At 32.5% G+C, this 24,468-nt stretch overlaps 1 long non-coding RNA gene across 2 annotated transcripts in view; it reads right to left on the reverse strand.

Moving 5' to 3' along the window:
• Nucleotides 1–399: 399 nt before the first annotated feature.
• LOC129059082 (uncharacterized) overlaps nucleotides 400–24,468 on the reverse strand; it is a 29,287-nt gene continuing 5,218 nt past the window's right edge. Inside the window, exons 1-3 of one of the 2 annotated variants that reach the window (XR_008524769.1) lie at nucleotides 17,179–18,305; nucleotides 4,839–4,895; nucleotides 400–2,062 (exon numbers count right to left, since the gene is read on the reverse strand). This is a non-coding gene — a long non-coding RNA (uncharacterized LOC129059082). Of the gene's footprint in view, nucleotides 2,063–4,838; nucleotides 4,896–17,178; nucleotides 18,306–24,468 lie in introns of those variants that run through there. The other variant, XR_008524771.1, reaches the window with a different exon arrangement.

Here is a 24,468-nt window from a genome sequence, read left to right on the forward strand (position 1 = left end):
CTAGCTAAATTGCTGAGATCAGGACGATGAGACAAACCTATATGAGATAAAGTAGCATAAAATTTATTTTCCCAGTGAATAGTTCAACTGCATAACATCACCAGATAAATCAGGCGTTTGGAGAAGGTACCTAACAAGGAAAGATGAAAGTGTGATCCAATGAGTTAATTAAAGAGCACAAAATAGCTATAGGATTCAAAAGATGAAAACAATGAAAAGATTTCTCTGTTTAATAGTCATAAACATTCATGAAACATTCTTTAAACACCAGAGAAAAGCAATATAGACACAATGCAAAAAGTAATATACTGGCTTTAATTTTTATACTGAAGGACAAAGAGTTTAGCTAATCTTACAATGATGGATGACGTCATCATTATAAACATATATCATTATATACATGACCATCATTATAAACATGACAAAACATCTCTTTTTAATGTCAGTAACATATAAATAAATGCAATTTATGAATTATAAGTTTCTTTAGTAACCGAATGCAGTTATGACTGCACATTCAAGACATGTTATACAAAACTTTATGGAAATAAATTTTTCATTTTGGATGGGCAGACATAAGACATGTATTAAAATACTTTGATAACAAATAGCCATTATTCTTTTGAATTGAATGTGGGACAGAGAACTATAACCAAAATTTCTTTTCTATTTTTGATAGCTAAATATGGTTACAGTTAAGATTCTTTGTGATCATCTGTTCAACTTGAGTAGCTATATAATCCAGATTCTTTTATTAGGAACTATTTTTGAAATAAGGAATTACTGTTTTCACAGAATAACACACTTACACTAGTTTAGGTGTTCATAAGATTTTTTTTCTAGTGAGTTTCCTGAAATGAAATTCAATTCCTTTTTTAAAAAACACTCATTCGTAATCTCATGTTTTTTTAAATAAACAATGAGTTTATGTTGTTCTTTTTCTACATAAGAGTCCACATATTCTCAAGATAATACTTACTTATGAGAGGAATTTGTAGGGAGAAGCCAAGAGTAAGAATATCTTTGCAAAATTTGTCCAAACAAGTTGAGAAATGAAAGTAAAAAAGCAACTGACCTTGGTGTTCAAGAATAAAAATAAAAGCCAGAAAAAGTAAAACACAGTTTTGAATCTTTTCAAATTATAAAAATACATAATATTTTATGCTGATCTATAAAATACCTACATGAAAATAATGTCAAAACATAAAGCCGAAATTATCTTATGCAACTTATCAACATATTGAACTTGAAATCTCTATCAATTTAACATTTATGATTGGAAGGAAATAAAGTAATACTGAACATTCAGAGTCTGTAAGGTATTGTGACCGGAATTGGTGGGTTCTTGATCTCGCTGACTTCAAGAATGAAGCCACAGACCCTCGCGGTGAGTGTTACAGTTCTTAAAGATGGTATGTCTGGAGTTTGTTCCTTCTGATGTTTGGGTGAGTCCCGAGTTTCTTCCTCCTAGTGGGTTCGTGGTCTCCCTGACTTCAGGAGTGAAGCTGCAGACCTTCATGGTGAGTGTTACAGTTCATAAAGGTGGCCCATCCAGAGTTGGTCGTTCCTCCTGGTGGGTTTGTGGTCTTGCTGACTTCAGGAGTGAAGCTGCAGACCTTCGCGGTCAGTGTTACAGCTCATAAAGGGGCGTGGACCCAAAGAATGAGCAGCAGCAAGACTTATTGAGAAGAGCGAAAGAAAAAAATCCCCTACAGCATGGAACGGGACCCCAGCGCATTGCCCCCGCGGGCTCCGGTGGCCTTTTATTCCCTTATCTGGCCCCACCCACATCCTGATGATTGGTCCATTTTACAGAGAGCTGATTGGTCCATTTTATAAAGAGCTGATTTGTCCGTTTTGCAGAGAGCTGATTGGTCCATTTTACAGAGAGTCGGCTTCACCTCTCAGTATCATGAAAATTATTTTATGTTTCATAGTATTTTATTAAATCTTCATGGAAACAATATGACAGCCTCTGATATCCTTGTTTTATTAATAATGAAGTTCAGTGTCACAGAGTCTAAGAGCTTTCTCAAGGGCACATGGCAAAGCAGTAGTGGATCTGAAATTCAAATAGCAGTCTGTATAAGAAACATTCTGTGGAGGCCAAATAAACACTAGCAGCTTTAGCTTTCCCACGTTCATATTAATAGGCCATAGTAATTATGTTTAACTATACAAGTTTCTCTTTCTGATTTCAGAGCCTCCTTTATGGAATTAAAAATAAAATTTACTTTGACCAATTGAAATTTGAAAGCAACCATTCAATTATCTAACATAGACCTTCTTTAAGCGATGATTTTGACGATATAAGGTGAGCATTATATATTTCAAATCAAGTATTGGTTATAGTTGGAATGTACCATGGTATAGTTTTCCTTACACCGGTCACCACAGTGTAATTATCAATGCTATCTTTTTTTTTCTCTCCAAAATGTACTGGTTTGAATGACAAATTATAAAATACCCTAGTTACGTGCAAAGATTAAATTATGCAAAACAAAGAAACCCAAAAAATAAAAAAAGTTGAAAATGCTTACACCAGAGAGTAAAATGTAAAACATCCAAATGTAATACTGAATCTCATGCGAATCAAGCCAATAACATGTCAGAACAATAACATTAATACAACTGCAACTATAATAAAGCTTAATTCTATTTATTTGACCCAACGACATGAAAGAAACAAAAAAAAAAATGTGACTTTCAGAATAGTTCATTTCCTGCTCTTCTAGTGATGCTCCTAAGCTATGAGACAAAATGCAAACCTTAAAAATGAGTTGCTAAACAAAGCAAGAAACTTAGCCTAGCATGTTAACTAGTAGAAATTAAAATAAGTATATAATGAATATATAGGAAAAAATACATGTAAAAAACTAATAGCTTACTGGTATACAAAAACTGTCTTTTTTGCCTTTTTTATTCAATAAAGTTGCTGTCAGTTTGTATTCATTAAAAATTTTCTTCGTAAAGGTTTTCTAAAAGCCACTGATTTTCAAAAATGCCTCTCTAGCGTCCTTCACCTGGGTACTTACCTGTCGAGTGTTCCACATAGCAATTATTGCTCCAGTCAAATTTTCCTGCCCTTATGTTTTCTAATATTTCCTCCGTTTCCACTCATATATTAATAGTTTTTATCACACTCACATAAAATTGTCTGTTTTTTATTTGCCATTTTTACTAAACTATAAGTTCCTTAATGGAAGAGATGGTGCTTAGCATAGAAGAGTCATGGAGCTAATTCGTGTTGAATGGACACATGCACACACACACACCCCTTAACTTAATTGATGACAAAGAATGGACATTTATCTTCTAGACTTCATATTTACTACACAGTATTATTCACTGAGAGAATATGATATAGCCTAAAACACGTCTGAGTACATGTAAAATTTACCAATCCAGACATAATTTGTTAGCGTTTCTATCTTTTTAATTGTGAGAGAGGCAGAAAAATAAAAACTTTATTTAAAGGATTGATTTACTTATTTATACATCCAGGTCAATATATATTTGCCATACATGCTTTAATTGCTAAATTTGTATTCTCTCTAACCAATTAAATGATGAAATACAAATCCACTAAATGAAGGTAGATACGAGTCAATCTACCACTATTTAAAAAAAAAAAGTATAAGCAGATTTCCTAGAAAATCTAACTCTTTTTTGGAAAACTCTAAATAATAAAAATATAAAATAACACTGATTTTTAAAACTACAATAATGATTTAAGCATATTTCGAATTTCCTTGTGACAAGGCTAGCATACGTTAGCCTAAACTTGAATTAATCTAGTAATTCCTAGAGTCAACCATTACGTGTTTGTGTATATGCCACTAGATTTGGGTTGTATGTTTCTTAGGGTTACTCATGTTCTTAGATAGTATGGGACTAGAGAGTATCAGTAGATGAATTTTGAGGATATTCAGAATATTTGCAACTGTAGGACATATAAGGAAAATAATATGCACAGTTTCTGAAAACCAGTTGATTATCACAAAAGTGGGACATAATAGTCTCTACTGAAGTACAGTTTATAAGGTTTATCACATTAATGTTGGATAATGCAAATGTAGTACTTTTACAAAATACTATTGTTTGAACGTAGAGCCTTAGCTAAATATTTTTAATTTGATTAACCTGTTGTTTTATAATTTAAATTCTAATGAATATTCAAATATTTATAGAAGCTTTGTAAAAATGTTTCTCCACAGGAAAAATATAGATATCAAATTGTTTAGTAACATGCACAAAAATATTTGGGTAGGATAATATATTTTATTTACCTTGTTTATAACTACTCTGTAATTTTCTATATCTTCTACTGTGTAACTGCATAAACATCAGTAATAATCTGTGTTTGGTTATCTGCTTTATATGTGGATCCTTCATATTTCTTTAATTTCTGGCAATATTCCACAACCTACACCTCATCTATGGATAAATCTCAAGACATTGAAATTAAACTTTACCCCTCAGCTTTTTTGCATACTAATATGTAACTTTGAGCAAAATGGAAATGTTCTTCTTTCTGTGCAGGCAATGTAGCCCTCTTTTAAATGTAAGTTCTAACAGTTACTTTTTTTTCTTTCATTCTGAACAGCAGGATTGGCTATGGCTTCTGAGTCTTTGAATTTTGTCTCAATTATATCTCTAACATTGCTCCTTCCAAGTCTGTATCATCAATTACGGTAAAACATCTTTGAAAATAAGCTCACTGATTGAGCCAAATTCAAAGAGACATTCAGTAACACATTCACATTTGTTTAATAACCTCATCCTCATCTCTAATCCATGAGTTTAATTAAACTCTGTGCTTTTATTTCCAGGCATACATTTTCAATGTTATCTTCGTGAATTCAAACCAAGGCTCTGTCCCAGTCGAATGAAACCTAGAAGAATTATAAGCAAAAGCAATGAGTCAGTGCAAACCATGGAATACAGATTTCAGAGTCTTGTATTAGATATTATTCCCCAAGAATGAATTCTACAAAGCTTTTTCTCATTTATGCCATTTAATTGAAAGTATTATGGGAAAAAAATGGCAAGAGTTGGGTCTCTGACAAGAATATTGAAATACAAATTTATTAACTGAAGGCCTGTATGTTTAACTTCAGTTAGCAGAAAGCTAAGAAAAATTAAATAGAGAAAAATATTTGATATAAAATTGAACATTGGAACATGTGTAAATTTAGCCCTCTCTGTGTATATCTACATTTTCCCCCACCCATCACATTTGCCATTATTTCATTGTTAAGTGTCTAAAGGCACAATGAAAAGAAACAAAATGTCATAGGCTACTTAACACATTGCTTTCAGATACTACAGAGAATTGTAAAGCTGACTAAACAAACACACAAAACCCAAAAGTTGCCTATACTTTGGTGATTTCATCCTCACAATTCAACCTGGAAAGTTCTCAGGAAGCCTCAGACTTCCCCAGTCAGGAGATTTCTCAATCAACTCCAGTCCCCTTCAGCTTCCAGTAAGATAATTCGTTACTGCTAATCAATTTGCAAGCATTTTTTTTTTCTCTCTAAACTTCAAACTGGTTAATTTTCAGGGACGTTTACCACAGGTTTTGATGAATCTAGTATGGTTGCAATTGATTCTTCTCATGAATGCAGTTCTCTTGTGGGATCAAGATTTAATTCCTGCTCCCAGATACTAAAGCACCTAGGGAATTGGTGTGATGTTAATTATAATCAAGTTTCAATTGGAGAAAAAAAAATCAATGTTTTTTTCTTTCCTTTTTTTTTCTTTTTTACTTTTTTGCAATAATGGTAAGAAAACTTGCATATACTTTTAAGCGTGGCTTAAATCTATATACACGTCAGACATCCTGTTTAGTTGGTACAGTATTTCTTTGTTTCTTATCATTTCGTAAACTTCTTTTCTGGTTTTGGTTTATGAATTTTCTTTTCCCTTTTACTAGAATAGCGTTTCCAGTTTTCAGGCAGAACTCGGCCTGAGCACTTCAGAACTGCAGATGTACTAGTGATTTGACAGTTATTCTGAAATTTTTTACTTTGTATTTCAAAATCTCACTTCTTTACCTCCTGTCTAACTATCAGCACCAAAAAGCTATTTCTTTCCGAGGCATTTCTTCCCCAGTGTTTTCTTTCATTTTTAGTATCTATTACTTTGGAATTAAAGTTGCAATTCTACTTATTTTATCCACCTATAGTATAGTAATGAACTAACTCTAATCAAATAAATATATAAGTAAATAAGAATAAACCTACTAAGTTTACAAAGAAACCAGTTGCCATAAAGCTCATGCATCAATACTGCATGTATTTTAATCATATTACTTAGATATCTGAAATTTCATAAATATTAATCAGGGTTTAGCACAGGAAATGGAACAAGAGAGGTTTTAAACAGAAAGTGATTTTATTGTTAGAAAAAACTATAGCGGGAGCTAGAGAAACTCACTCTGAGCTAGAGAAACTCACTCTGAGCTAGGCATTCCTGAGTTACTCTCAGCATGTGGCAGAACTCATTCAGTTCCGCAACATGAGATACCAGTGAAATACAGATATCAAACAATATCTTAGTTGAGATATAACACTCAGGAAGCCGAAGTCAGAAAAATGCCGCCATTGTTCCTGCCTACAATGGAGCTGTCATCACGACTACAACTGACTCTCTCTCAATAATGGAGAAAGTCAGAAAATAGATACTGGATGTTGACTTCAGGAAAAAAATTTACAAAAACAAAGATCAAAGCAATGTCTCCACAGGTTGGTCTGGTGCATGCAATTGTCTGAATTTGACCCTTATCCACAGCACTATCTTCAAGAGAGTCATAGAAATGTGCAGAGTCAGGTCATTCTATTATAGAAAGGCTCATGAGAACATGTGACATAAGGCCAAGTGCTTAATTATCTCATCCTATTTAATATTTAAAAGGAATATTACTTACATTATTTGGTAGAAGATAAAGAATAATGACTCATTTAAGTAATGTAACAAAAGATTCCTTAAAAACACGAAATCTCTAAATTCAAAGGTAATGAGAAATATAAAAAAGGGAAACATAGACCTACTCATTACATTAATTTTAACATTATCATTCCATGACAACTTTACAAATAGTATTTGCAAAATCAAGGCAGTCAAGGAAACTGCAATAGATTCCTATGTTTGGTGTCAAAGGGGGACTTCATTACTCAGGGAAAAGACATTGCAAGATAGATATTTAAAAGATGGTGCTTTTGTTAATGTTAAGTGTTTGGAGCAGTTCTCTAGATCCTTGAAGGAATCGGAAGAAAAAAATTAAACCTCTTTTTAAAAAAGGGCTTGCTTTTTGAAAGAAAACAAAATCCTTTCAACTACCTACTAATTCAATGGCTATCAATAGACAATTAATGTTTGAGATTCACCATGACAGCCACAGTATTTTGCAGATTTTGAATGAGTGGACGGGCATTAAGTAAATGTTTGATTAATAAACGAATACCATTTTAAATGACTGATTAAATCAACAAGAAAGAAACTAAATTACATTTGCTTTACTATATAATGAGTGGGAAAAGTGTGTCATAAGTTTTTGGAAGATTTCTAACAGAATTGTTATAGTGAAGGTTCCAGTTAGTTACTGGGAGAATTGCAATCATCTAGACAATGCATGTTTGTGAAATAGCTAATTTGCCAATGATGACAGATAAAGAAAGCAGAATCACTATATTAATTTTGGAGAAATATTCTCAATTTAATAAAAAAAGCTGACAGTTGTTCTGTTTTTTCTGTTTTAGTATCAAGGCCTTATATTTTGTTCACTCTGTTTCTCTTGTAATACTGGAAGTTAAAATAAATATGGTATTAATATGGAACTTAACTGTCACCTTAATAATATATGATTAAATAAATGAAATAGACCCTGAACTTGACATTATTTAAAATATGTCATCCCTGAGATGATAACTTCCAAATAAGTATTTTGTCATTTCTGTAGTCCTGAAATGTAGTATACCCTAAACATTATATATTGCTGTCAAATCCTCTGCTAGAAATAATACATAATTTCAAATTTATTTTAGTTTTTATACAATAAACCTCTATAGAAATTTGCTAAATATAATTAAATATTTTCAAACAACTATTCTCTATTTTCAAACAACTATTCTCTAGAAAGTTCTATTCTCTAGAACTTTTTTTTATTTTTTATTTATTGATTTTTAATTTAATTGAGACATAGTCTTGCTCTGTCTCCCAGACTGGAGTGCAGTGGAGTGATCTCGGCTCACTGCAAGCTCCGCCTCCTTGGTTCACGCCAATCTCCTGCCTCAGCCTCTGGAGTAGCTGGGACTACAGGCACCCACCACCACGCCAGGCTAATTTTTTGTATTAGTAGAGACGGGGTTTCACGGTGTTAGCCAGGATGGTCTCGATCTCCTGACTGTGATCCGCCCGCCTCGGCCTCCCAAAGTGCTGGGATTAAAGGCATTAATTCAAGATGGATTAAAGCCTTAAACGTTAGACCTAAAACCATAAAAACCCTAGAAGAAAACCTAGGCATTACCATTCAGGACATAGACATGGTCAAGGACTTCATGTCTAAAACACCAAAACCAATGGCAACAAAAGCCAAAATTGACAAATGGGATCTCATTAAACTAAAGAGCTTCTGCACAGCAAAAGAAACTACCATCAGAGTGAACAGGCAACCTACAAAATGGGAGAAAATTTTCGCAACCTACTCATCTGACAAAGGGCTAATATCCAGAATCTACAATGAACTCAAACTAATTTACAAGAAAAAACAAACAACCCCATCAAAAAGTGGGTGAAGGACATGAACAGATACTTCTCAAAAGAAGACATTTATGCAGCCAAAAGACACATGAAAAAATGCTCATCATCACTGGCCATCAGAGAAATGCAAATCAAAACCACAATGAGATACCATCTCACACCAGTTAGAATGGCAATCATTAAAAAGTCAGGAAACAACAGGTGCTGGAGAGGCTGTGGAGAAATAGGAACACTTTGACACTGTTGGTGGGACTGTAAACTAGTTCAACCATTGTGGAAGTCAGTGTGGTGATTCCTCAGGGATCTAGAACTAGAAATACCATTTGACCCAGCCATCCCATTACTGGGTATATACCTAAAGGACTATAAATCATGCTGCTATAAAGACACATGCACACATAGGTTTATTGCGGCACTATTCACAATAGCAAAGACTTGGAACCAACCCAAATGTCCAACAATTATAGACTGGATTAAGAAAATGTGGCACATATACACCATGGAATACTATGCAGCCATAAAAAATGATGAGTTCATGTCCTTTGTAGGGACATGGATGAAATTGGAAATCATCATTCTCAGTAAACTATCACAAGAACAAAAAACCAAACACTGCATATTCTCACTCACAGGTGGGAATTGAACAATGAGAACACATGGACACAGGAAGGGGAACATCACACTCTGGGGACTGTTGTGGGGTGGGGGGAGGGGGAGGGATAGTTTTAGGAGATGTACCTAATGCTAAATGACGAGTTAATGGGTGCAGCACACCAGCATGGCACATGTATACATATGTAACTAACCTGCACATTGTGCACATGTACCCTAAAACTTAAAGTATAATAACAATAAAATAAAATAAAAATAAATAAAAAATAAAAATAAAATAAAATAAAATAAAATAAGTAAATAAATAAAGGCATGAACCACCATGCCTGGCCCCTCTAGAAGTTTCAAACTATTCTCTAGAACTATTCTCTAGAAGTTTTCACAATTTTTACTTACATGATTTGCAATTTTCAATGTATTGTAAAGAATAGTATACTTAAATTTTATATTGATATACTTGTTTGACATTCATGAAGATTTATTAGGTTGGTGCAAATGTAGTCGCAGTTTTTGTTATTACTTTTAATGGCAAAAACTGCAATTATATTTGCACCAGCCTAAGGCCTTAAGTGGAACCTAGAACCTAGCTTTGGGCTTTATATCTAATTTATACTACAATTCATTAAATATGCCATGCAAGTTGATCACATTCTCTTATTAGTGAGTTGATTTAATACTTACAGATGTGATATATATATTTCATCTTAATTAAATATGTAACATTAATTTATGTATTATGTATTACATATTACACATATATTTTTAATTACCAAAATATATGACATTAGAGAAGGAAATTATAAGGATATTAAGAATATGTTAGAGAATAAAAAACAAGAATAAGAAAGAAATAGGTCTACTCCCACTGTGTGCTCATGGATACAATAGTAAAATACATGACATCCAATTCATAAAAATAAAACTAGATCTCAGAGTTTACGGCTCTGAAATTCAATGTATTACATAGTGTATTTATTATTTGATATTATTGAAAATCTCAGTATGCATTATGATTTTATTGACATAGATATAACAGATACAATTATTTACTAGATATACTCGTTTAACACATTTTTACTCTTTAACTGATAAGACATTTTTATTGTGACTAGCCTGAGCAACATAGTGAGATCCTGTGTCTCCAAATTTTTTTAAAAAAAGACATATTTTTATATACCTCATAGCTATTCATTGTAAAAGTAATTTTCTCCTTGTCAAATGTATAATGAGAAATGCCTAATTATAGTCTATCTGTGCTAGTTGTAAGTATGAAAACTCTTTTGAAAATAACTATTGTTAGATAAATAGACTCATTGCCTAACTTATACGTGATCAATACCTATACTAATCCTTCCTTTCTAAATATTACTCATTTTCATTTTCTGAAACACCTGTTTCTTATGGTGCTCAGTGTTTTTGAAGTTTTCTTCCCCGACTGGAGAGCATCAGTTCTATCAGATGCACTAATAGAAGGATTTGCTGAGCCCTTGCTGCTTAGATAAATGGTCCTCTGTTAGAGCCCGTTGTTTTCTTAAGATGTTTCCCATACATTTCCAATTAATCTCCTTTAGCTTCAATTGGCCAAAGCTGGTTTCTGTGGCTTGCAAGAAAGCTAAATTAACTGATTCCACTGATAGTTAGAAAAACGGATTGAGAACAAGTTCTACAATCTTTATCAATTTTAAATGGTCACTTACCTTTGTAGCTTATTTCACTGATGATGGGTGCAGTTTGAAATCATAAAAGTAAATTAAAAAGTGATCGGGTTTTCTACTGACAGTAATATTATCTTTACACCATTTTCAAAACAAAGACAAATTACTCACCTGATGACATTTTACAGCATTTCATGATAATTCTGACATATGATTTTGGTGAATATTGTGTATACAAAAATAGATTTCATAGAAATACAAATAATTAAATTTATTCTTTAGAGGGTTATTGACATTGCTCTAGTATAAGCAAAATTTGGTCATAGGTGTAGTGTTACATTGATCTTTTTTATAAATATGTGAATATTATATTTATTTGTTCTACTTATCCTTTAATTGTACAGTATTCTACAAAATAAATTATTTCAAGTAGATGTAAAATTCCATTCAAAGAAGTACACAGAATCTTACTTTTTCCCATTAGGTAACTTTTTAATTTATTCATTTAATGCTGTCTTCTCTCTTGGGCTTTCCAGTTTAACTTTATAATCAGATCTGTACAATGGCATGTGTAGGAGCTTTCATATCTTTGTTCTATCACATACCCATCATGCAATTTTTGGCAAGTTGCTTAATCTCACTAAGCCTCAGTTGCTTCATGTATATGTATATAAAATATCCATTTCTAATTTTTGATGATAAAATTAGAAAATTTATCTAAAATGCATAGACAATTTATCTACGATGTGACTGATGCATATTAAGAATTCAATAGTTAGTTCTCCTAGGTGGAATTTTTAGTTGATGCCAACTGATATAGTAAGTGATGTGTTTAAATGAATGAAAACAGAGATAACTGAGAATGGATGGGAATAATTCTCTGGTTATCTAGGGTGAGATAAAATATATTTTGAGTGCTCAAAACTTTTAAAAATCTCTCTCTAAAGTAATTGAAAAGATAGTAAAGATTATGTACTACATTGGAAAATCTGCTTAAGAAAATCCTTTTTTTCCTTAGCCATCTATGTGACTTTTTACAAGACATTTTACCTGAATTGTCTTCAGGAGCTATAAGAACTGAGTCTAATTTAGTGCCATATTTTTAAATAGCATATGTATTCATGATGGTACAATAAATAATCACTTCACAAAACTCTTTCCAATAAGAGTTTGATTTTTTCTCCTATGATTGAATTGCTTTAAAAATAAAATTAAGGAATATAATAGCATTTTTAGTATAATATAAAAGTAATTTTAGAATTAAAAATATCAAATTACTATACTATGTGCTAGTTGTTTACAAAATTATCAAGTAGGAGATATTACATTGGTTATCTTTATAATTTTATATATAACATTCTTTGATACAAATCCCATTGTAAAATAACAAAAATTTTACATTTTTCAAAGTTTCTGTTGTAATCTTTGAATAAAAACAAATAAACAAGCAACAACAAGAAAATTCCATGAACTCAAAAATAACTAAGAATAAGAGATGTATAATTTTGAATCAATGGTTACTTTTTGGTTACCGTTGCCATACACGATATAAATAGTTCAGTTTGAAGAAAGAAGAAACACACTTGGCCCTCAATTGCTTGCTACTAAATTCCTTTGTACAGGTATTTCTGGTTCATTTTCTGTCATTTCATTTTACAGTTGATCACATGTAACTTTATATATATGTTTAAATTCTTTAAAAATTTAACTAGACTCAAAGCACAACATGTTTATAACTATGTAATTTTACATATGCTAATTTGTTTTTCTCACAATATTTCACTTGGAAAATGTAGTCTTTTCTTCTTTTACTTTATTTTTTAAATTATGCAAAGTAAGTATGTGACTAAAACCCTGAGCAAAACTCTTCTTAAGTTATTGTTACAAGATAAAAATGGAATAAGTGGGCATGTAGGAAAAGTTGAGTGCACTTTAAAAGTTAGTCATTAATTTAAACGTATTAATTTTATCTGCAAGAAGAAATGCTAATGCATTGGTGTACAAAATGCTGTACATAATAAAAAGCTAACAACCTTCAGGGTATCCATTCACCATAAAAGTAATTTCACACCTAGTCTATTATGTAATGTGCTATGAAAATAGCTCTTTGCTTCAAGATATTATTATATTAGCTTGCACGAAAAATTGGGTTTGCCTCTCTGAAATGAAGATTGCAAGCATAGTAATAATCAAACACCTGGACTTGATCGATGAATTCATTCTTATTTTCCATGTTTAGAAAAATTATTGTTTCTGTAGTAACCCAATTATAAGAAAGTAAATAGAGGAAAAGAGATAAAACTATTTGTTAGCCATACATCTCTATATTTGATGGGAGGGTAGAATAAAATGCATGGCAATTTCATTGCATTGACCTTCTTTCCTAGATATTTCCTTTTATCAATTTCTGGCAGGAACGTCAAATAAGAATATTCCTCTTTTTTTTTTTTTTTTTTTTTTTCAGACAGAGACTCCCTCTGTCACCCAGGCAGGAGTGCAGTGGCGCAACCTCAGCTCACTGCAACCTCCACCTCCTGAGTTCAAGCGATCTCCTGCCTCAGCCTCCGGAGCAGCTGGGATTACAGGTGTGCATCATTACACCCAGCTAATTTTTGCATTTTTAGTAGAGAAGGGGTTTCACCGTACTGGCCAGGCAGATCTCGAACTCCTGACCTCTGGTGATCCTCCTGCCTCGCCTCCAAAGTGCTAGGATTATGGGCGTGATCCACTGTGCCCAGCAAAGAATACTCACTAGTAAAAACATCATCTTACCCTGACCATATGCACTTTGACACTGAATGATAATGAAGAAACTGGCAATCACATTTGAATAAAATATGTATTTCAAAAAAGAATACAGTTAGGTAAAATAATAGAAGCCTCACATAGTACCTAAAATGTTTAATTTTGTATATCAGAATTCACCATTTGAATTTTATTCACCTAATATTATTATACAAAGCTTCCCCCAATTCTGTTAAGTCACATTAGGGAAACAAAAAAAATTTTTTTTTGACCAAGAGAAGATCCTCATTTTCCACTTTTATTTTTATTATTTTTTCATCAATATTCTATTTGGAATAGATTGGATTAACTGGTGATTTAAAAACTGATGTGTAGTGTTGCAATCCCTGGGTTAGCAAGTTTTTTATTTTTATTTTTTTACATATCCATAGTTTACTGTCATAATGGGAAAAAAGAGGAAATAAAAGGAAGAAAAAAAATCCCTCTGGATTTTTGAAGAAAAGCTGATGACTATAAAACAATTTAAAGTCTACTAGATACTACTTCAAGATAAGACACAGTACTTAAATTTAATGTTATTTTTATATATACAAATACATGTAAATATATATATAATTTTACATATATTTATATATATTTTTTTTTTTTGAGACAGATTCTTGCTCTGTCACCCAGGCTGGAGCGCAGTGCCGCAATCTCTTGGCTCACTGCAACCTCCACCTCCCGGGTTCAAGTGATTCTCCTGCCTCATCCCCGAGTAGCTGGGATTATAGGCATGTGCCACCATGCCCGGCTAATTTCTATATTTTTTAGAGGAGACTGGCTTTCACCATGTTGGCCAGGCTGGTCTACAACTCCTGGCCTCGCCTCAAGTGATACACACACTTCGGCCTCCTAAAGTGCTGGGGTTGCAGGCTTGAGCCACCTCACCAGGCCAAATTTAAGATTTTTATAAAGCATTGACTGCACAGTTTTATGGGAAAAGATATTAATAAATAAATACACTGTAATTTATAGATGAATTTATGTCCACAAAACTTTTCTTGTATATGTGTCTATGATTCCTTAATAATTAGGTTTGTAAACAAAACCTGTGAGAAAAAAAATTAATTTTAGGTAGAATATAATAGTTTTTTCTGTATTCAGATACTGTGTTGATTATTTTGATTGATTACTGTTTATTTTTATTTGTTGATTGTTTAATTTGGTAATGGTAAATATGATACTTGATAGCAGGCTCATTATATCATGAAAAATTATAACTTTTAACTTTAATGATATTTTAGTGTAATAGTACAAAATGTTTCATAATATTGGGCTCATATTGGCTCCCGGTATAACCATGCAAATTATTGATAACAATACGCAGATACTTAAAATCAACTTTCAAAATTACTAAAGTATGTAACAAAATGAACTAAATGATAATGTTTTTACTTTAAAAAATAGAACTATGTTTCTGAATCTAAAACTTTTCAACTTATATTTCTTATTTCATTTGGAAAACATTAGGAAATAACATTTATTTTGACAATATTTAACATATATATTAAATAGAAAAAAGTAAGCACAACTATTTAAAGATAATAAGTCAGTAGTGTCCAACAACCTAGATGAGGCCTCTAATTATTTTTCTATTAAAATAACATGGAGTAATATTGGGCTAGGTAACTCTGACAACAAACCTGTAAAGCCAAAAAGAAAATCTGCCACAATATATCTATTTACTAATATTCAAAATATCAAAGACCTAATGAAAGGGTAAAACAAAAGGATTATGGGACAAAAATTTAGGGAGATGATGGAAATATGGAAGTTAACCAAGCATTTTGGAGCCTCATGTTCCTTAAATCAGTCTGCTAATTCTCAGAGATACCTGTTAGGATAATAAGGAGAAAAGGGTCTTTGAGAGAGTCATAAGCCTGAGAACATAAAAATTGCAGATCAGGTTATGTCAAGGTAGGTCCTTGTAAATCTCTCTTATTTTGGGCTTGGACTTTTGGGGTCTACACTCAGAAATCTACTTACTATTCCTATAATTAAAATAGTTCTTAAAGGAAATTAAGTTTAACTTTTAATCCTCTTAATTTCTGAAATTGAAATAAAGATAATCCCAGAGAGAAAATATAAATCCTTCTTTTGAAAAATGAGTATATAATCCTAAGCTTCTCATTATTTCTACATTTTCTTAAATATAGTTTTAGTCATTCAATTAAATAAACCAGGCAACTATACAAACCAAGAGTTCAAAGAGGAAACAGAAATAAATCCATAGAAGTTTCTAAAAATTTGACTTTTTAAATGCAAACTCTAAAAGAAAACCCACAAACCACAAAGTAATAAAAATGCAATAACAAGGCTCATCAGAGTAAAACTGCTGAAAAGTAAAAATATTGAGAAAATCTTATAAGTAACCAGGAATAAAGATGAATTACACTCATGGGAGCAACAATTATATCATCCTCCACACAAATAAGAGAAATAAAATAAATATGGGAAAGAGAAGACAGTGGAAGGATGCATTCAAAGTGTAAAGAAAAAGTTATCAACCCAGCCAAAATATTTTATAACACAAGTGAAATAAAGTCAGCTTTAGAGAAGCAAAAATTTTAGAATTTGTCACCAATTGGCACACAGAAAAGGAAACAGGAAATTATATTTTTCAGGAAGAAAGAATAATGTCCAGATGATAGCACAGAAATGTAGAAAGACATTTGAAGATTGTAAATATGTAGACTAAGAGAAGGTTAACCTTATAAAATAAGAGATGCATGAATACATGTGTTAGAATTTAAAACACTAAAATAATTGCATATAATTTAGGCTTTGCAGAAAATGGAATTTTAAAAAATCTGTTAAAGACTTTGTGTTACCTAAGAAGAAGACAAAAGATCAAAGTAATATTAGGATTTCCTTAGCCAAGAAAGTATGATGCAGTCTGTACACAAACATTGAAAAACAACGTTGAATATACAGACACATGTATACCACAAAACTGCCAAGCTAATTATAGAAGGAACATAGAATAATAAAGAACATCAATTCATCAAAAAGACAGAGGAAAATAAACATTGAATAAGTAATGCAAATAAGTCACCATATAATAAGTTAGTATACTTAAACTAATATAGATTAGAAATCAGGTTAAGTGTAAATTAACTAACTGCTCAAATATAAAGAAAAATAATTGACAGATTATTAAAAACTATGTGCTATTTATAAGAAACCTGTATAAAATGTAAAGATGTAGAATGTTTGGAAGTTGAGTGATAGACCAAGATATGTTAGGAATAGTAGACAACCTCTGAGATGGCCAACAATGATTCTCACCTCCTGTTCACATAATATCTCATGTGTAGGACAAAATTATATTATCATATTTAATAGAGTTAACCTGTGTTACCTGTAGAATTTTGAGGCAATGTCAGTGTTCCATAGTCTAGATTATAAAACATATTATGATTTTTACATTGTTCTCTTTTGGATTGCTTATTCTGGAGGAAGGCAGCCTTCATGTCACGAACACGCAAGTATCCTGGAGAGAGGAAAACTGAGAAGAAATTAACACTGCATGCCAAGATTCAGCACACTAATTCTAACCATGTTGAGAGTCAATTTTGAAACTCATTCCCTAGCCACTGTCAACCCTTCAGATAACTGTAGCCCCAACTAATATCTTGATTGCAAACTCTTGAGAGATGCTGAAGTTGGAAAAGTCCAGCTAGGCTGCTCAATCACACAAATTGTGAGAAATAATAAGTGGTTATTGCCTTTTTTAAGTCACTTAGTTTTGGGATGTATTGTTACACAGCAACAGATAAATGATTTACCATGTAAACAAACAACAACAACCTACAATGAAACAATGAGTACATCTATATTGATAACCAGTAAAAAGGCTTCTAGCCAAAAACCATTACTAGAGATAAATAGGGGCATACCATAATAATTACAGGATCTACTCACCAAGAATATATAAAAATTCTAAATATCTGTGCTCACAATACTAGAGTTTATCGGTAAAGCAAAGGGATAACTGCCTCTCAATCCAATAAAGCTACATATTCACAACTGAACATTACCTGCAAAATGCCTACATATTTAAAAAATAATACATAATAAGATCTGAGAGACCAAAATAAACATTGCTTTATCAACTAAGATGGACCTTAAGGTTAAATAAACAAAAGTTACCTATGAGTATAAAGTTCAGGGCAGCTAGCATGGAAACTCCCTAAGTTCCTATGGCTACAAGAAAAAACACGCTGTCGTTAAATTTCGTAACAATTGGAGCTATCAGACCAATTATCAGACTCCCCCATAACTCTGATTTACAGCCTAGACCACTACAACTCCGGACAAAGGATCAGCCTTTCAAACCTTTTTTGCTTTTTTATCAGCAACTGCAGACCTGAAGCCAGTTTCAGCCAGTTTATAGGCGCTGCACAAAAACTGTCTTTGTGTCCTATAGTTCACTATCCGAAACAAAAAAAATTCCACCTTACTTCAATGCTAAAACCCTGCTCCAAAGTGAACATGAAACGTATGTTACATATATGTTTATCCATTGTGTATGTGCCGGGCTTTCATAAATATGCATAGCTTTTCCCCTAAGCCTGATGAATATGTATGACTCTCTTTTATAATATGGACCCTGTGAGGCATAAAACCCAAAGCCCTTCCCGTCTTCAAAGAAAGAGCACCTTCAGTCCATGCCGGAGACTCTCTCCTCCCGATTTTCAAACTGATTATCATCAATAAAACTATCCTTTCTATTATTTAACCACACTGGTGGTCTTTTGGATGACAAATATATATTGTATATGTAATATAAGTAATATATAAATAATACTATATTATTGGCCAGTGACAAAAACACCCTAGAAATTGGGTTATATTTTTGACTGTGTGATATGGAAAATACTACAAATCAAAACAGTATTAAGTAATTAAAGCCATTTTCAGAGAGAAATACATAGTCATAAATATATTATACACCAAGAAAAAGAGATCAAAAACTTGAGGGTATATTAAAGAAGGCAGAAAAATCACACCTTATTAAGCCTACAGATAGTAGAAAAAAATAATAACATAAAAAGTAAAATAATAAAATAAAAGCATAAAATATATACTATCAAAGAACAAATTGGTACTCTATAAAATGATAAAAATTTTAACTCTTTGGTAATACTAATAAAAATTAAAAATTGAGGTGCAATAATTATTGACAGACTAAAGAATAGGTAGGTCATCACTATAATCCTGTGGACAATCAAAAGGCAATAAATTAATACTATGAAAGCATAGTACCAAAATAAGAACATTTAGATTTCATAGAGAAATTACTAGAAAAACACATCTTAAAAAACTGAAAAATATACAGTATCTGAATATTCTATTACTATTTAAGAATCAGAAATCTTTTTTTTTTTCATTCGAGACAGAATCTCACTCTGCCACCCAGGCTGGAGTGTAGTGGCACAATCTCGGCTCACTGTAACCTACGCCTTCTGGGTTCAAGCGATTCCCCTGCCTCAGCCTCCTGAGTAGCTGGGATTACAGGCATGTGCCACCATGCCCAGCTAATATTTTCGTGTTTTTAGTAGAGACAGGATTTCACCATGTTGGTCAGGCTGGTCTCAAACTCCTCACCTCGTGATCCACCCGCCTTGCCCTCCTAAGGTGCTGAGAGTACAGGCATGAGCCACCATGCCCGGCCTAGAAACCCTAAATAAAACCATTTCTACGATCAAAACTACAGGCCCTGATGGCTTCACCAGACAATTGTAAGAGTAATCTATTTAAAGGAGTGATTTCAAAACACAAAAATGTTTTCAGAAAATGAAAAGAGTGAAAACATCATCAGCTCACTTTCATGATATCAAAAGCTGACAAGAATATTAGAAGAAAGGGTAATGCAAATCAACATTCAAAACTTTAAAGCAATTAGCAAATGGAAATTATTTTATTGGACAGTAAGAAACTAATTTCCTCAATTTTATTTCTGCAAATATTGGCATTATCTATCACCTAGTTCTTTTTTATTCAGTTTAGAATTATTTTTGGAAGTTAAAATATTTTTTAATGCCAGTCAACTCCACGAGCTAAAAGTTCTGACTGCATTTTTTTTCTAAGACTTGCCTCTTCCTCTATGAGTACTTAGGCTCTTGTGATTGGTCTAACAGTTTGGTCCACAGTAATCTACATATCTCCATGAAAGTATTCTATAGATGTGATAAACATTTATAATCATTTGGCTTTAAGTAAAAGAGATCAACCTTTTTAATATACATAAGCCACTTCCAATCAGCTGAAAAACTAAAGTGTAAAAGCAAATCTTCTGCAGAAGAAATTCTGCTTTGAAATTGTAGTCTTCGTAAATTTTAGACTCCAAACTAAAACAGTAACTCTTGCCGGAGTTTCCAGTCTGCTAGCCTGCCCTAGGCATTTCATACTTGTCACCTGGCAAAATCTCATAAGGGAATTCCTTAAAATCTGTCTATCTTATCTACCTATCTATCTGTCTGTCTATCTCTCTCTCTCTCTCTCCATCCATTTATAATCTATCTAGTCTGCCATATTATACATATATATCTTCATATTATCTATATTCATATCTATCTCATCTGGTTGTGTTTCTCTGGAGAAATCCTAATTGATACAGACATGTTGGAGTTACCAGTTTCTTTGTGTCCGTGGCTTTAATCTTTCTAGAAGCCTTCTGGCAAGCTAGAAGGATCTAGAACAGTTCCTTATCCTTTCAGAATTCTTAAATTTTGAACGATAATCATATGCGTATTGGAAATCCCCTAGTTTTAGTCTATCTCCTTCCTACAAGTGTATTATCATGGTCAAGCCCTTGTTTTGGAGAAAAACAGCTTAATTATCCAAGCCTTGGAATTTGTAAACTCTCTATTCCACTTTAGCTCTATTTGCATATCAGCTTATTCTATTTTGAGGGCATCTCTTTCTTGTGTACCTTAGTGATGCAGCTAAGAGTAACTAAGAAACATTGTCAATACTTTGCCTTGAAATGACCGTGCCCAATTTTAGAAATCTATCAGACATATTTTCTGAATTGTAGGATAATACAAGCCACTGCCTTTTCTGTGAGAGTTTCCTTTTGACCTGCTGCCCTTCTAAGATACTGCTATGTATTTTAGATTTAAGCTCTTGGTACCAATATCTATATAATTCAATTTAGTCATAATAGTGCCATGTAAAAAGCTATCCTAAATTTCAGTAGCTTATGACAAAACGTTTACCCCCATGAGGGTTCTTAAGTACAGGTGACTACAGTTTAGCATATTCAGTAGTTAGATGGCTGTGCTTTAGGTTGCAGTTGGTTTTGCTTTCTACAAAGCTGAAGAATTAAGTTCACATCTGTTCTATTTTGTACTTACGTTTAAAGGGAAGCAGTTACTGAAGCATGATGTTCCCATGACACCAGAATTGTAAGAACAAACAAAACTGTGCAAATATCTTTAAACCTTCTGCTCAGATTACAACTGGTTATATTATAGTAGACTATTCAAATCCCTTTACCAAGCTGAACATCAACCAGCAGAAAATTATATTCTGCCCATAGTGTGAGGGGATGAGAAGGGAGCCATAAGTAACCCATGTCACAGAGAAAAATTTGTTATAACTCTGCATTTTATCTGGAATGTATTTTTATATGTAGAGTCAAGCAAAGTTTTTCCTTATTCAGATACATGTTCTTCATTGCCATAAGCAGTTACTATACCAGAAGAGTAACTTCCGGCCTTTACTCCTCCAATTAAACACTGCCAGGAGGTTGTCCATGATGCCAACAACAGCTCTGACAAATGGTGAAATCACTGTAAATCTTATGTTGAAAGTTTTAAGCAGGTAAACATTAAATGAAAAAGACAACAGAAATTGAAGGTAGTATCTGATGTGCTCTGAAGTAACTATTCCTGATAAATTAATGTTGTGTAATTATCACTGGTGTTAGGATGGAAAGTCCAATGTAAATTATTATAGTGAAGTTTGTAAAATGTTTGAGACTTGAGGAAAGGGAAACATTGTTTATTGAGATCCATGGGGAGTAAAGAGTTTGTTTAATACTGGAAGCACAGCCAAATCATTTCAATAAAGTTTAATGTAATGTAACTATTAAATACTTATTATATACCTGGTTTTAAAATAGGGGTCACAATTTCATATTCTTGAAGGGAACATTTTTATAACTTAAAAAATATTGGAAATATATATATAATATTTTTAAGTCTGTAAATTGTTTGGGAATGAAAGTAGCCAAACTAAATCTTTTGCCTAAGAAGACCAATGAACTCAGTTTGCCTGCGACTGAGGAATTTCCCAGGATTTGTGATTTTCAGTGTTGAAGTCAGAGCAATCTCAGGAAAACTGGGACAGTTGATCACACTGTTTGTGTCCTCTGCAAAGACCAGGCTTCTGATATGACAGTATATAGCAGTTCCTGTGCTGAGTGATAAAGATTTAAGAATTGATCTTATATATTCTCTGCAAATAACTTAAATCTAGGAAGAAAAAAATAGGTATATTGCTAACTGCAACAAATTGTGAATTTAGTGCTGCAGGCTAAGGTGGAAAATGAAATCTAGTGATGCTTATCTAATGCTTTACAGGGAAATACACATTTGATATTTGTTTTGTGAAACAATTGGGAATTTATAAAGTAAGCACATTGCATAAGTATGTCTTGGACAAAGAGATTAGAAAGAAACAAAAAATAGACTTTTAGAAGGCTCTGTCTGCCAAGTTATGAAATATAGACCAGATACAAAAATTGCAAAGGATTTATTACATTTTCACAAAAATCATGCCAACATTTTTCAGAATTTTATTTTCTTTAGTTTTCATCTTTTTAAAAATAATTCAGCTTGCCTGATCACTTGCTACCAAGTGAAGTTTTGAACAAAATATTTAATTTTATAATAACCCACAATCTCAAGATACAGGTTATTCTTTTTGTTTTAGACTGTGTCTCTCTCTGTCACCCAGACTGGAGTGCAGTGGTTCCATCTGGCTTACTGCAGCCTCAAATTCCTGAGCTCAAGTGATTCTCCTGCTTCAGCCCCCTGAGCACTTGCCATCATCCTTGGCTAATTAAAAAAAAAAAAAAAATGTAAAGATGGGGTCTTGCTGTGTTGTTCAGGCTCAAACCTCTGGCCATAAGCAATCCTCCCACCTCAACCTCTCAAATTGTTGAAATAAGAGACCTGAGCCCCCGCAACTAGCCAAGGTATGAAATATTCATTTAAAATGTATCTTCTGTTCTATTTAAATGTAAAATTTCATATTTGTATTTTCATAACTAGTGCATATATTTAATGCTATTGCCACCACAAACATTCCATTTGAATGAAATTTAGAACTTATACACAGTGAGACATAATATATGGTAAACTAAAATTCTATTTGAAGTAAAATATGAAACTAGAAAGAATTTTAAAGGTTCAAACAGTGTGAATAATATATGAGCAGTGTGGGTGACGCAATTTTATGTATATGTTGCAAAATGCATTTTAATTATCAATGATTAATTTATGAGATTTACTTCTAACTAGGTGTTTTAGGATTTAATAAAAACTGCTATTTCAATGTTTTTCCACCCAGCCTGTTTTGTAGTTGTTATAATTCAGGTAATTTCTGAAGAAAAGGAAGAAGCTATAAAGTATGGATAATATATCAATTTTGTTCTACTATTTAGATTATAATAAATTTTTATAGAGAGAAGAGAAAAAGTGTATTATATTGATTTGTCCATCTAATGAATATACAGTCTGAACATCTTTAAATAAGGTTTTAAGGTTTTCTGGAAGTTTTATTTCATCATAAGGAAAGTTTAAAACTCACTATAAACCGTATATTAGGTTAATTTGATTTTAGGTTTTATAAGCCTTACTCAAACTGGCTAAAACCCAAGGAAAATTGATTGGTTTGCATAACTGTAAAGGCTTCCCAACTGAAAAGGTGCGTTCTAACATTGGATATGAATGGATCCAGATGTAGGATGAAATCAGAATGCTTTCCCTTTACTCTCTCCAGCTTTCAGCCCTGCTTTGCTCTGAAGTGGTTCATTTTGAAACAACCCCTCTTCAGGTTGTAACCACCAAGAGTTCCAGCTTAGAAATGCCAGAAGAAAACATCTTCTTTCCAATTTTAACAATTTCAGCCAAGAACAATCACAGTGACCAAGGGAACCTTGAATCAGTCCACACCCCGTGTATTGATTATAGAAGAATGTGTTTTCCCTAAAAGGAAACTGAAAAGGTCTAACAAGAAGAAATATGAATTTGTAGGCAGCAGGAAAGACTGTTTTTTTTCATGCATTGATATTTAATTTATTCTGCCTAAGAACAAATTTCTATAATAAACAGATTTTGTCTTTTAAAAAAGTAACGCAAATTTCATGCAAATAAAACATGTAATGGTATCCCAAATGGTTTCAAATTTCAAAATGGGGTTTTCTAAATAATAAAAACAAATCAACACACACAAAATGATTTATTATAGTAGTTATAGCAAAACAGTCTCCAGACTATCCTATGCACAAGTATTGTATTGACGTTATGTTTTTCTTATGACATCAGCATGAAACAATAAACAGCAAACATAGCAAGGAAGAAAACAAAACAAAAGCCTACGTTAACCCATATATTTGACATTTTGAAGAAAAACGTAT

This window comes from Pongo abelii, chromosome 3, assembly GCF_028885655.2.
Source record: "Pongo abelii isolate AG06213 chromosome 3, NHGRI_mPonAbe1-v2.0_pri, whole genome shotgun sequence".
Classification (NCBI taxonomy): domain Eukaryota; kingdom Metazoa; phylum Chordata; class Mammalia; order Primates; family Hominidae; genus Pongo; species Pongo abelii.